The following is a 9,209-nucleotide window of genomic DNA, read 5'->3' as shown; positions in this document are numbered from 1 at the left end:
GAATTTTAATCTACATAATGTCATACAACCATGTGAAAAGTAAAAACTAAAAAGCAATAACTTTTTGGGCTAGGAGTGGTGGCTCATTCCTGTAATCCCAGAACTTTGGGAGGCCAATGTTGGAGGATCACTTGAGGCTGGGAGTTGGAGGTCAGCCACGGCAAGCAACATGGTGAGACCCTGTCTCTGTGCATTATTTTAAAAATTAACCAAGTGTAGTAGCATGTGACTGTAGTACCAGCTCCTCAGGAGGCTTAGGTAGGAGGATCTCTTGAGCCTGGGCGACAGTATGAGAGCCCGTCTCAAAGAAAACAACAACAACTGCAGCAGAAATAACAAAATTTAACCCCCAATAAACTAAATTGATGGAGAATTGTGGGACCCAAATGACCAAAGAATGCGATTTTTCACTTTTGATGAATTAAAGGGTCTGCTGAGTGTCAGTATTCCTAGAATGTTTCATCTCAGGAAATACCATTTCCTCTGGTGAATCCACTCCTTAGTCCAGGTCCTCTGAGAAGCAGGTGCCTACATGGGATTCACGTGAGGGGATTTCATTGGGAGAAACCCTGGGAGAACCATTCAGCAGGATGCAATTCTGACCCCAAGTGCAGGAGGGAGGGACAGGAGGTTGGGCAGGTGCATCCTACACTACAGTGAATGGTGCTGGGACAACTGGATGGCACATGCGGAAGAATGAGGCAGACCCCTTCCTTACAGCACACACAAAAACTAGCTCTAGATGAATGGCAGATGTCCACCTAAGACATGAAACTATGAAAGTCTCAGAAGAAAACAGAGCAGTAAATTTCTGTGACCCTGGATTTTACAAATGCTTCTTAAGTACTGTACGCCAATAGCACAAATGGCAAAATAAAAAGTAGTTTAATTTCATTTCATGCAAATGTAAACTTTTGTGCTTCAAAAAGGACTCCATTAGGAAGGTTAAAAACTTACAGAATGACAGAAAGCATTTGAAAATCATATATCTAATAAGGGAGTGGTAAACTGAATATATAAAGAACTCTTGCAACCCAACATTATAAAGCAAAATAACACAATTAAATATACACAAAGAATTTGAAAAGATGTTTCTCCAAAGTGAGACAGGTGTAATACAGTGTGGCCACAAAAGAGAAAATGTTAGGCAGCAGTTTCAGGTTGACTAGCAAAAGGAATCTGTTGAAATATCTGCAGAGGCTGTGGGCTACTAAGACCCTAAAAGACAGAGTATGGACCAAACTGGCTAAGAATGAGTGGACCCTACATGACCCTGGGTTTGACCTCGGTTTCACCTAGGACCCTATTATACACTCATTAACATACTAAACACACACCCACCAGCGTCCTGACAATTCTGAGAACACCCATATTTGGTGTAAAACTGGGTGGCGCCACAGTTCTGAGCAATCTCCACCTTCTTTCAGGGATTTTCATGAATATTCCATCCCTTGGTTAAAGAAACCCAGAAAGGTGGCAGCCCCAAACCCCCTTGCACCTGCCTCTGCACTCCTGTAGAAGGAGGGGAAACTGGTACAGGCTTCCTGAGGGACAGTGTGACAGAGTTCATCAAGAGTCAAAAATATCCAAGTCTGAATTAAGAATATGTATTAAGAGTGAATTAAGAATATGTAGAATAGATTCTGGATATCTATTCTACACAGTTAAATTGAGATTCATACAAGCACAGTTTCTGCAGCATTTGGTTCCGTAAAAGTAACTGACTGGAGACCATCTGGATCTTCAGACACAGACACCAGTTACATTTGTTGTGACTGTGTACTTTTCCTTTTAGAAAGAACTCTCCGCCCTTTCTCTATTTTCCTACTGGTCCTGGAATTTATTTCTCCAGGCGGTGTCAAGAGCCCGACACCTGCTGGGGTCGAGGTCTCATCAGAGTTTGGGGACCACCCATTGCCCACTGGCATCAGAAGAAGAATGCAAATGGCAGTGAACCCAGGAAGAGGTGCTCAGTGTCCACAGCCCTCAGGGCAATACCAACAGCACCCACAAGGGGACTCCTCACCCCGCTGGAATGGATGACCCTAAACACAGTGAGGGTGGATGGGTGGGGCCTGCGTTCCTTACAGAGCAGGCAGCAGGAGACGGAGAGTTGGTGTAGTGTAGGGTCTGTGTGTGTGTCATCCTCCTCCCATTTTCCTGGCGGAGGTTTCTCTTTGTTCTCTGGCCCTACCTGTTTCCTTCCTCATCCTTTCTCTGGTTCTCCCATTCTTCATTTCTAACCATCCCAAGGTTTTCTCTGCCTCACGACGTCTTTGCTCCGAGCCCCCAGCCCAGTGGAGAAACCAGGGGCCCTGGACCGTGAGCGGCGGGGTCGGGGAGGCGACAACGGGAAGCTCCTGTTGGACCCTGGGCACTCAGGGTCTAGTGCGCCACAGGCGCCCCCCCGTAGCAGCCCCAAGGTAAGGAGGATGGGGTCCTCGCGTGGGCCACACTGTCGGATCCCCAGAGATCCGAGCGGGACGGGGACGTCTCCACTGAGCCGGTGGCAAAGTCCCCACGAGGATGAAGGAGGAACCTCGTGCTCTTCACCCCACCAGGCCCCGCGTTTCCTGTCTCCTCCTGCCACTGTTCCTTGCCGCGACCGCGAGTCCTCCCAGGTCTTCCAAAAGTCGTTTTGTTCGGAGGCCCAGGAGTATTGACCCGCAGCGTGGCACCCTCTCAGCGGTCTCCACCGGGCAGGACCCGGGTCCGGAGCTCGGGCGGAGCGTGCGTCCTGGGAGGAGCGCGCAGAACCCGGAGAGGACGCAGCAGAGTCGAAACTGAAACTCCCTGTGCGAACTTTCCCCGAAAGTCACCTGTGGCTGAAATCAAAATCACCTATAATATACTCCCTGTGACAACACCGTTGGGTAAATATCTAGAACCAGTGCCTCGTCACTGCAGCAGAACCTCACACCGCTGCCCGGGTTCCGTGTCCCCAGACCCTTGTGGGCCCCAACAGACAGGGCGAACCCACCCTATGACCATCGCTGGGACTCCCGGCCCCACTCTTCCTTACTACTTCACCTCCACATTTTCACGTGTTTCAGAATCGAAACCATGAAAAGTCATGTGAAAGGCTCCCCGCCCCTGCCTGCGTCCACTCTCATTGGCCACACGCCTGGGAGGAAAGTTTATTGGATTCTTCTCATCTTTCCAGGGAGTCTTTATGCCATTTCAAACGAATATAAATACATATTCTGAATTCAGACTTGGATATTTTTGACTCTTGATGAACACTGTCACACTATCCCTCAGGAAGCCTGTACCAGTTTCCCCTCCTTCTACAGTGGATGTTTCACCCTCCTCTGCCCAAGCTGGGCCTTCACAATTACAGACAAGAGTGTCGCCAGCACTGCTATCCCGTGACATGAGACGCTTTAAAGGTGCATTACTTTGCACAGCAATTCTGTATCTGGAAATCTGTTCTACACAATTAAATTGAGATTCATACAAGCAGTTTCTGCAGCATTTCGTTTCTGTAAGTAACGGACTGGAGACTATCTGGATCTTCATACATAGACACTGGTTACATTTGATATGATGCAGTCGTTCTATGTAATGTAGTGCAGAGATGAAAAGGAAAATAATCTGTATGTGCGGGTATTGGAAGATCTTCAACGTGTGTTATTTTGAGATTGAATCTGCGTTCAATAGAGTGCCTATGGACTTACATTTGTTTTAAAAACCAGAATTAATACATAAACACATCTCTACTGTTAGTAAGGAAAGCAGCATTTCCATAACTTATTGCTAGTCTGTTTATCCATTTTAGGAAAAATCAATATACTTGAAAAGCCATGGTGGCAGGAATTGGTAATCACTGGCCCAGATGCTACACTGCCCTACAGATGATCCTAACTGAGGTTGCCAGAGGAACAGGATGTGGAATGTAGTCACGTTTCAGAGAGAAACCTAGTCAGACTGGACCAGGGGTCTTGCCCTGACCTCTGCCTCTTCACCCAACTCCCACCTGGTCAGGCAGTGACCCTAGAGGGGCTGGGATGATGCTGGGAGGGCAGTGAAGATGGGGAGCCAATGGTGGGAACATGGTGAACATGGAGAGCTCAGACCCCACACCATCTGGGAAGGAGCTGGGTGTGATGCTGGGAAGGCAAGGAGCCTGGACACAGCACTCACTGCTCCTCCCATCTGGGACAGGATTGGGGTGGGTGATGAGAAAAGTTTCCCAAGTAACACAGTTCCTAATCCTGGCAGAATGACTCGCCCCAGTTGCACTATAGCCAAGACGCACTTGGCCCCTGTGACCAGTCTAACACAGGGCATGGTAAATTCAGGAGTGAATACTACTGAGGCATCTGCCAAGGGCATAGGAAACAGTAACTAGAGGACAGCTCCGCTAGTGGCTCAGACTACCTCACCCCACACTCTCCAGTACTGAGTGAGGAGGAAGCCTTGAGCCCAGGAGGTTGAGGATTCAGTGAATTATGATCGTGCCACTGCACTCCAGACTGGTGACAGAGCATGACTCTGTCACACACATGCTCACACACACAAATTGCATGAGCAATTCTCACACAGGGAGATCCGGATGCGCTCACTGTGGATCCAGGTCTCAGGGAGCAGGAGGGTGTTCTGTATTGTGGGGAGATGGGGGACACACGTGGGAGGGGGTATTTGTTACCCTTTCCTTCCAGCTTTGAAGGATGGCTGACCCTTTGCCCAGGGGGAACAGGCCAGCAGAATGCGCTGACAGTGGGGAACCACTAGGAACTTTCTCTAGAACCTGCTCTGCTGAGCCCCCTGTGCCATCCCTGGACCTGGGCCAGGGAAGCTGCTGAACTGGGAGCTCAGGGCCCATCTCTCTGAGGAGCTTTCTAAATCAGCAAGTGTGTCACAGGTTGAGATTTTAGGGACGAGGTCCTCAATGCTGTCCTCGATTTTAATGAGTAGACTCTTTTGACCAGTCTGCATTGGGCAGAGCAGGAGCAAGACATAAATATTTAAGATAATTTTTAAAGCTATTTAATTTTGGTAAAAACAGAAGATAAAATTTACCATCTTGACCAATTGTTTAGTGTACAATATGTTGTTTTAAACCTCTGAAACCCTGCCTGCTATTCCTGTAATAAAACCTGGCCCGGGCCAGGCGCAGTGGCTCACGCCTGTAATCCCAGCACTTTGGGAGGCCCAGTGGATCACCTGAGGTCAGGAGTTTGAGACCAGCCTGGCCAACACAGTGAAACCCCGTCTCTACCAAAAATACAAACAATTCGCTGAGGGTGGAGGAGGGCGCCTGTAATCCCACCTACTCCGGAAGCTGAGGCCAGAGAATCCCTTGAATCGGGGAGGCGGCGGTCTCGGTGATCCGAGATCAGGCCACTGCACTCCAGCCTGGGCAACAAGAGCCAAACTCCGTCTCTAAATAAATAAACAAATAAGAAAACCTAGCCCGGACTGTAATCAAGTCCACTGGGAACTGGGGAAGTAGTGGAAGGGACGCGATCAGGCCTGTGGCTGCGCCCAGAGCATGGTGAGCCAAGGACCCCGCGGCGCAAGCAGAGGGAGGGAGAGTGTCGCGGGCCCAGGCGGGGACAGGGAGACGCCGCCCCCGCTAAATATTCCTCTGCAAGTTTCTTCACCTTCAATAAAAAATGCTGTGGTGATTAAATGAATCTGTCGTGGAAGGAACCGTGTCCTGGCAGGGGCCGGCCCGACACCCAGACAGCAACCCGAAGGGGGCTGGGGCAAAGGGGAGGAACACCCGGAAAGGGGAGGGACACCTGCAGGGCAGACAACCGTATTTCTAACCTCTGTAACGGCGGGAAACGTGGATGGAGCGCCCCCATATATAAGCCGACTTTTCAACCTTAAGGTGATTCATCTTCCAGGCTCCCCTTCCATCAAGTCTCTCGTCCCCAGCGCTCTGGTTCCCCAATGACAGCTGCCGCGGCTACCAAGATCCTTCTGTGCCTCCCGCTTCTGCTCCTGCTGCGGCGCTGGTCCCAGACTGGGGGAGACGGTGAGTTAGTGGATGGAGCCTAAGCGGGGCGGGGGCCAAACCTGGGGGGCAGCAGGTTTCAGAGGAGGGGAGGCTTCTGGAAGCACGGGGGAGATCTCCCCGAACTGAGCGCCCGTTCAGTTCCGGTCGGCGGCTCTTTCCTGCCCGGTCCACTCCCCGAGGCTGCTTCTTGCCAGGGGAGAGTCGAAATGGAGCAGGGTGGAAAGGAGGCTGACAGGAGGGTGGAGGGGCCAGAGGGCTGCAGAGAGCGAGGTGGGACTGGGATCCTTGGTGCAGCCTGGCAGCCCCGCCGCCTTCGGGAAGGAAAAATCAGAGCCCCGGGAACCGGAGCTGGGGACAGGACAGGGGTGAAGCAGGGTTCCACAGGGACACAGGCCTGCTCTGCTCTCATCCGCTCTCCACCACAGTAACCCTCCAGCACCCCCAGGGCTCCCTGCCCTTGAATGTTTCCCTGCACTTTCCTGCAGACATTCACCTACACCCAGGAGCTCAGCAGACACCCCCACCCCTCCCCTCACCATCCACTGCCACCACCCAGGTCACATCCTCTTACTCCCCACTTCAGCCCAGCTGGTCACCCTAGAGGTCTCCCATCCATGAAGGGGCCCTCACCACTTCCTACACCATGCGGCACCTTCTGCCTCTTGCCTGAGGACACACCCCAGCAAACACACCCCAAGCTCCCCTCAGAACCTGTGCAGGGGGGGATGGGAAGCACCATTCCCTCCAGGAGACCCTGGGAACTCTGGTGAGTAGAGGTGCCCACTTCTGCCCTTGGGGCCCGGACTCGCCTGTTCTTCCTACTGGGGAGCCAGCATCATAGAGAACAGTCACTGTGTAGACACGGGTCAGCAAAGCCTTTTTAGAAAGGGAGGAAAGATGCCCTGTGATCTTTGCAGGCCTTGGGTTCTCCGTCTCTGTGTCCAGTCCTGTCCCTTTGTAGAGCAACAGCAGGCAATGGCAACCTGCAAATGAGGGGGGACCAGATTTGGACCCTGTCCTAGGTTGCTGATCCCAGATGAGGGGATTACAGTGTCCCAGTGAATAGTGCCCCATCCCCTATGGTGTCATCTCCAAGTGATGTCTCAGGGGCCAGTTGGAGAGCGGTCCTACGTTACCTGTGGCTTCTGGGTGGTGTGGATGTGATGGGAGTGGGGGTCCCATAGTTAGGGGCTTACTCTCCCCTCCTTTGCTGCTGAGTGGCATCTATGGTCCATGGGGACCATCAGGGACCTTCCCTGATGGTGTGATCTGAGGGTGAGGGGGTGCAGCCATGTTGTGTCCTGGGGATCGTGGCCAACTGCTTGTGCAGTTTCTTGGTTGCCATAAATATCTTTGGAGAAGGTCACAAGGACTCATTGTACTTGCTGCCGGGTTAAAGGGTCCTTCCTCACTAGAAACTGGTGTCTTCTTCTAGTCATGGGTTCAGGGTCTGAGAAGTGGCTTCATTCTGCAAATTGGGCAAAGCCACCTTGTTCTTGATGGACTGGCTACTTTCAGCCTCCTGGTCATCCATCATTTGTTTTATCTGTTTGTTGTAATTATTTAAATCCAGCAGTATCCAGGTTGGGTTTCCATTTCTTTTGGACCTTGGACCCCTTTGTTCTATGAGCCACGGGCATAACTTTGTATGACTGAGGTTCCCAGTTGGCATTGTGACTTCTCTAATCATTTCCATCATTGCACCCTCCTTGCTCCTGACAGTTGACAGCCTCCAGCTGGAATCTGTAATTTCAGAATTTTTCATCCCATTACTACTGGGAGCCCATTTCTGGAACAGCATCTCCTACCGCCAAACCTGGTCTTCAGCAATAGGCATCCCTAAGCTTCATTCCATGCCTTCTCATGGGGCCTTCTTTATATGCTGGGTAAGCAGGAGTCCTCCAGGTTTCCCATGAGCACAGTGGATGGAAATTGTTCTGGATTTTCACACTTAGACCCCTCTGGCATGGGCACTTCTCTGAGCCCGTGATCCCTCCCTCTACTACCTGCCTTAGATATTCAGATTTTCTATATCTTGCTGCGTGGACCATCCCTTTATCCAGGGTTTCAGGAAGGCATCCTCATAGTAGATGCACGCCATCACCAGGGGCTTTGCCAACATGTTAAATCTTGTGACCATGATAATTAATTCTTCTTTATCCAACAGGTTCCATCCTCAGTCCATCCTACCATGCACCAGCACACTCAGGGGCAGCCCCCACACCCTCTCCCACCTCCCACAGTCCACATGGGCTGCTGCTGAAGATCTTCTGCCAACCAGGCCCTTCCTCCTCTAGCAGTCCTGGCACCCCTTTAGCAAGGTCATGTCTTGACTAATGTGGGCAGAGGGGCAGTGGGACATGTTTGGGGACAAGTGGTTTCTCAGCAGGCAGAGACCTCCTCCTCCTCCTCCTCCTCCTCTTCCTTGTCCTCATGCGAGGGGCAAGCACTCTCCTTAATCTTGAGGACACCACAGTTCTGGAGGGGGAACTCCTTCCTGGGCCAGCCCAGCCTGCCAGAGGTGTCCTCTTATTGTCACAGTGTGGAGGAGGGGCTAACTAGGGGTCTTTCTCTCCCCACCCACCCCTCACCTGCCTTTCTCCACAGACCCTCACTCTCTTTGCTATGACATCACCATCATCCCTAAGTTCAGACCTGGACCACAGTGGTGTGCGGTTCAAGGCCAGGTGGATAAAAAGACTTTTCTTCACTATGACTGTGGCAACAAGACAGTCACATCCGTCAGTCCCCTGGGGAAGAAACTAAATGTCACAAAGTCCTGGAAAGCACAGAACCCAGTACTGAGACAGGTGGTGGACATGCTCACAGAGCAACTGCTTGACATTCAGCTGGAGAATTACACACCCAGGGGTAAGTTTCAGATGGCCCAGGACAGGAGGGAGCAGATACAGTGGTAGGTTAGAGGCATTTATAGTTTTCAGGTAAAAATACAAATGGGGGCTGGGCGCGGTGGCTCATGACTACAATCCCAGCACTTCGGGAGGTCGAGGTGGGCCGATCACAAGGTCAGGAATTCGAGACCAGCCTGACTAACATGGTGAAACACTGTCTCTACTAAAAATGCAAAAATTTGCTGGGTGCGGTGATGCACACCTGTAATCCCAGCTACTTGGGAGACTGAGGCAGGAGGATCCCTTGAACCCAGGAGGCAGAGACTGCAGAAAACTGAGGTGGTGCCACTGCACTCCAACCTGGGCAACAGAGTGAGACTTTATCTCGA

At 51.4% G+C, this 9,209-nt stretch overlaps 1 pseudogene; it reads left to right on the top strand.

Annotated features, from left to right (window-relative positions):
• The first annotated feature begins 5,874 nt into the window (after positions 1–5,874).
• LOC105545719 overlaps positions 5,875–9,209 on the top strand; it is a 27,033-nt pseudogene continuing 23,698 nt past the window's right edge.

Source organism: Mandrillus leucophaeus, unplaced genomic scaffold (genome assembly GCF_000951045.1).
Source record: "Mandrillus leucophaeus isolate KB7577 unplaced genomic scaffold, Mleu.le_1.0 Scaffold337, whole genome shotgun sequence".
In the NCBI taxonomy this organism is placed as follows: Eukaryota; Metazoa; Chordata; class Mammalia; order Primates; family Cercopithecidae; genus Mandrillus; species Mandrillus leucophaeus.
The sequence above is the reverse complement of the archived record's forward strand: the minus strand, read 5'-3'. Positions and strand labels throughout refer to the sequence as shown.